Genomic DNA, 5,109 nt, shown 5'->3' with positions numbered 1-5,109 from the left:
TCGGTATCGGTGATCGGCCCTCATGGGTGATCGGTATCGGTCTCGGGAGGAAAAAACCTGATCGGCACATCTCTACTATTTATCTGACTCTACTATCAGGGGGCTGTGAGCAGCACATATATAATCATGATTGACAGAGCTAAGACCCGCCTCCTGGCTCTGACTGGTTGTTTGTAGCACTGAGGAAGCAGAGGAGTTTGATTTTTTTCACAGATTATCTGTCTCATGACACTGTGACAACATAGTGACAAACAGAAATTCTTGCGATAAACAATAATATTGTTCTTCTGAGACCATTTCCAGTAATATAATGTTGATGGCATAACAATGAAAGAACATCCTCTCAAAGTTCCATAATTTTTAAATTTTAATGAACATGTAACACTGGAACTGGAAGACATTTGAAATATCCAAAATAAGTAAACAACAGAAAAAACAATAAAGATTAATTGTGAACTCTCAGTAAACTAAATTGTACTTAAAAAAGGGTTAGTTAGAACAAAGCAGACTTTTGTCATCTAGTTTTTGGTAGAGCGAAAAGACAAAATGATAAATTGTGCAAATGAAAAGTATTGAGCTTGTTTTAATTTATCATGTGATTAATTTATTGCAACAGGCCTAGTTAGATACTGCAGCTTTAAGGTGTTTTACACACACTGCATCTAACCATGTATTTATGATGCATCACACATCATTTTACTTATCTAATCAGTAAAGAAGCAGCTTCTAGTGTTAGCTGACACTCGTTGCAGGCGGATCACTACAGAAGGTCAAGTAAACCCATCATAAATGTGATGCATTCGTCCCACTAACCTGGAGAAGCACTTATCTACTTACTTATTAATCTGACCACACTTTCAGGATCCTAAGGGAATAGCTGTGTGGCCAAATAGGCCTGGCTCAGTCAGTGACACTGGATCCATGACACACTCATACACACACAGGCAGCGAACAGCTGTTTGGGGAAGCCAGGGAGAGATGAATGTTAAATTTTCATACCCTGTGTGCAGCTGAGGACACACGAGTGCAAACACAAGAGAAAGCAACAACTGCTAAGGGTGTTTAATGCAAAATGCATAATACCAGTTAAAGAAATGGATAGAAAAGTTTAATTTCATGTTTTCTGTTTGCATTTTTCAGCTCAGGTTGTTACAGGCTTCAAACCACAGTAATTTTGAATAATGGGGCAGATTTCTGTACAGAAGCACAAATTTACATCAGGACTGCAAATTTAAATGATTCATAAAAATATACAACTGCAACAGCTCAATAAGCAAATTAGCTTCCGTATTGCTTTTGGTTCTTTGACAATGCATGTTAGTTGTTTTTTGTTCTTATCACTGTTGCCTCATTTCTGAACGGGCGTATTCGATTTCTTTTAAAAGCTAATGTTTATTTTGGCATCTGAAAGGAATGGATGCCACACCCCTCTCAGAAAACCTGCTCAAGGAGTTCCCTGTGCTGCTGAAAGTTTCAGGATGACATTTCCTTAGGCAGTGGGAATATTCCTGATGAACCCGGACTTTACATGGAGGCGTGGACATGTCTCCTGTCCTGCAGCTGTTTCAGTTTGTCAGTTTCGGGGTGGAACCTGCAACTGACCTTGTTTTTCAGACTCGAAAAAGTGCACCAAAGCACAAACTGGTAGTTTATAGAACAAAAATTATAGTTTTAATGCATAGTGTAGATAAAATTGATTTTTCCCTAATTACCAGGAAAAACTGTACCAATTCCTCCAAAATACAGAATTGGCATATGCAATTTTTAGCCTGAGAAAAATGTTGGGTTTCTAAATAGAAATGCTGAAACTGGTATAGAAAGATGATATTCCTAAAATTTTAAGCCAAATCGTTTTTGGTATGCAACATTCCCCCTTATTAGTCCTATAAAGGGTAACTTAAAACTATCTTAAAGTATTTTAAACACATATAACACAAACTCATTCTGTACAGATCAATAATAAAATATGATGCAGAGTTTTGCTTTTGTGAATTCATGTCAATTTTATTTAGAGTAAAGGAGACCGTCTTCCTCCTCTGTGGCCTACAGCCTGGACATGGAGTTCTACAGAGTCATGCACATTCATCTGAAAATGCTGCCAATATTGCAATTATCCACTGAATAGATTGGAGAAATGGCAGGATGTGACGGATCATCATTTTGCAAATAGTCTGCAGATCCTGGAGCCAAATGGAGTCCAACTCCAGTAAAAACCACTGTCCTACTTTTGTTGACCATCAACCCAACGTCTGCCAAAAACACAGGCCTCCACAACTACAAGAGGTGAATAATTCATCCCTAAGAGAAACTCAATCCTCTCTCTCATATCGAGGAGGTTCTGGAAATGACTGCAAATAAAACAAGTGGTGGTTTGAACCAGTAGGTGAACAGACCCAAAGCAATCCGAGTTTTATTGACTTTGCAGAAGCGGCTCGTTCTAATTGTAGGTTCGGACTCGCACGTGAGCAGGTGTAAACACTGACTTCTGGTAATTTCCCGCTAAGCTGCAGCTTTAAATAAGCGTTACATCACGCCTGCACCTTAAACACACACCGGTGTCTGTCTGATGTTCTGGATCGTGACTGGCAGCTTTGACCAACACAGATGATGATGTCTTAATTTTTAAGGGATTAAATAAAAGTAAGTGTGGCGTAAAAAATTAGGGGGTTATATCGCTGATGCTTTAAAAATAACACCCAGAAAGCTTTACATTTGCAAACAGGTGCAGTTTGCTACAAAATCTAAACTGAGTCAGCTATTGTAGCCATGACTACTCCTTGAAATATCTACGAACAATACACATGCTTACATAAACGCGTTTGGGGCTGATGCTCCGTTTACATACAACCCCCGAACTTTACATTCACCCACCACAATGCAATATTCATAAATATCTTGGTATACAGATGAGCATGAATGCCAGTCACAAAGAACGGGAGTGTTTTTTTTTTCCTCCAAGCTGTTACATTTAGCTAACAAGGCGCTTCTTCACGCTAATCAGGAGCTAACCCGAGCTAACGCTGCTAGCTGGAGTATCCTCTTACTGCTTACCTTCAGCGGCCACGCAGATGTACTTCTCATCGTCCCGTTAAGTTTTCCAGGAAGTCCCAGCTTGTATGTATCACATGTCTCCCTCAAAAATGTGAATTTTAACTTTTAAGCATATTCACGGCTTACACAGAGCACAGGACCCCGACCCGGACCACCACCGACAAAGTAATTCTCCACCACTTACAACAACAACGTCAAGCAACGGTTTGGGCCCGCCCACGTGAGCGGAGGAGCCAATCACGACGTCCTGCTGCTTTAATGGTGCAGACGCTAACCAATGAGCACGCCCAGAAGCTGACTGATTTTCCCCAGTAGAGTAAACACCAAATGAGAACAGAGGCTGCTGGAAGAGAAGGGGACCAGAGGGGTTAGTCCCAGTACCCTATAGGCGGCGTGGAGTTGACAAAAAGCAATGAATGAGATCATCCCGAATGATGTAAACGTTTCGTCACAGAGGTCGACTGATGTCTTTTTCCATGGCTGATGCCGATATTTATAGGGCACCTATTTGTTTTTCTTAAGCTATGCTGGTACACTTTTCCAGGAGTCAAATTCCCAGAATTTTCAATGATTTTACTCAACTTTTAAATATAGAACAAAAGTTATGGAAAAAAAATTCTGCAGTGGTCGAGATTTCAGTGTGTTAGACTTAAATAAATGGGTTATGTGGGGGCGTATTTATGAATGGATGGATGAAAACCAAACAAAAAGATGAACTGGGGGGCACAAAGAATGTCATTTTGATAAGGATGAAGACTGGATTTTAGGAAAGCCAGATGGGTGTAAAGTAATGATGGGTAGGTGAGGCGTCATGTTTCGACACATAGCAAAACTGTGTCGTACAAGTATATAATATACATGTATATGTGTATATGATACAATATACAATATAAGTATATTGTATATTGTATCATATACAATATACTTATTGTATATGATTTATAGACTTAAATCATATACAATAAGATTTAAGTCTTTGTATTTTATTGAATATTATATATTGTATTATGTCATATCTTCAGTTAAATTTAAAATATATTTGATATACAGTCAATAAATAATGTGAACATGTACCATAAAGTGAAAATTTAAATGAGTGTGTTTGGAATGAGGATGCATGGACTGTTTTTTTCCCCCCCCACAAATTTGTATTAAAAAAAAAGGTTTTACAACATTTTGTAATGTAGTCTGTTACGCTTTTTTGACAAAACTTCTCCTGCTGTAGAAAAAAATGAATTAAACACTACATTTACAGCGAACCCTTGTTTTTCTTAGGGGTTGCGTTCCGAAAATAACCCCTGATAGGCGAAATCCGTGAAGTAGTTACCTTTAGTTTTTACAATTTTTATACACCATAATTAAATACTCTACATTGAAACCAAAGAACAAAACCTGTTTTCAGGTCAGCGGATGTGCGTGTGCATCAATCGGGCCTTAATGTGATCCGGAGTCATGTTATTAAAACGTCTCCTCCAAGCTGTCCCGCGAGATTCACAGCTGTATCTACGGCAGAGCGATGGATCTCATCAAGCGAGCCTCCGGTCGGGTTTGTGCTGATTCTGGCCAGTTTTTTCCAGCAGGCATTCAAAGTTTCAGTTTCCATCTCCTGAATGGCCAATCTGTATTAAATACCGTAACTTTATTGGCACTCAGGTAGAGAAGAAGCGTGGAGAATGTTTTTACCAATCATACGGTGAATCAGGACGCAGAGCGCTGTGAAAAAAAAAAAAACTGCACAAAAAAAATCTACGAAGCAGCGATACCGTGAAAGGTGAACCGCGTTATAGCGAGGGATCACTGTATATGAAATAATTTATAAAAAGCACCTGAGTAATTTGTAGAATGGCTGCATATCTGAGTTTATCTGGGACTTCATTCTCATGCCTTACCTCAAATTGCCTCAACATTGAGGAGGTGGATTTATTTAAATAAGACAGTTTAGTCAAACATATGCGACACTTAACCTGCAGAACATAATATGAAAGTAAATTAAGAGTCAGTTTCAGCTGAATTTGGATTCAGATAGATTAAGTAGAAACTGACAAGAACCGGATGAAA

The 5,109-nt window shown here is 38.9% G+C and overlaps 1 protein-coding gene and 1 long non-coding RNA gene across 3 annotated transcripts in view; one reads left to right on the top strand and one right to left on the bottom strand.

The window, feature by feature from the left end:
* otud7b (OTU deubiquitinase 7B) overlaps window positions 1-3,226 on the bottom strand; it is a 41,462-nt gene extending 38,236 nt beyond the window's left edge. For both annotated transcript variants that reach the window (XM_015043871.1, XM_015043873.1), the window contains exon 1: window positions 3,052-3,226. The gene's annotated coding sequence lies outside the window, so the exon portion shown is untranslated. The remainder of the gene's footprint in view (window positions 1-3,051) is intronic.
* Window positions 3,023-3,512, top strand: LOC106954405 (uncharacterized). Its single transcript, XR_001426359.1, has 2 exons — window positions 3,023-3,114; window positions 3,182-3,512. It is a non-coding gene; the product is annotated as an uncharacterized LOC106954405 (long non-coding RNA).
* Window positions 3,513-5,109: the final 1,597 nt, after the last annotated feature.

The sequence above is a fragment of the Poecilia latipinna genome, unplaced genomic scaffold (assembly GCF_001443285.1).
Source record: "Poecilia latipinna isolate Pla-1442-1.1 unplaced genomic scaffold, P_latipinna-1.0 Scaffold654, whole genome shotgun sequence".
NCBI lineage: Eukaryota > Metazoa > Chordata > Actinopteri > Cyprinodontiformes > Poeciliidae > Poecilia > Poecilia latipinna.
This window is presented reverse-complemented; position numbering and strand designations above follow the sequence as displayed.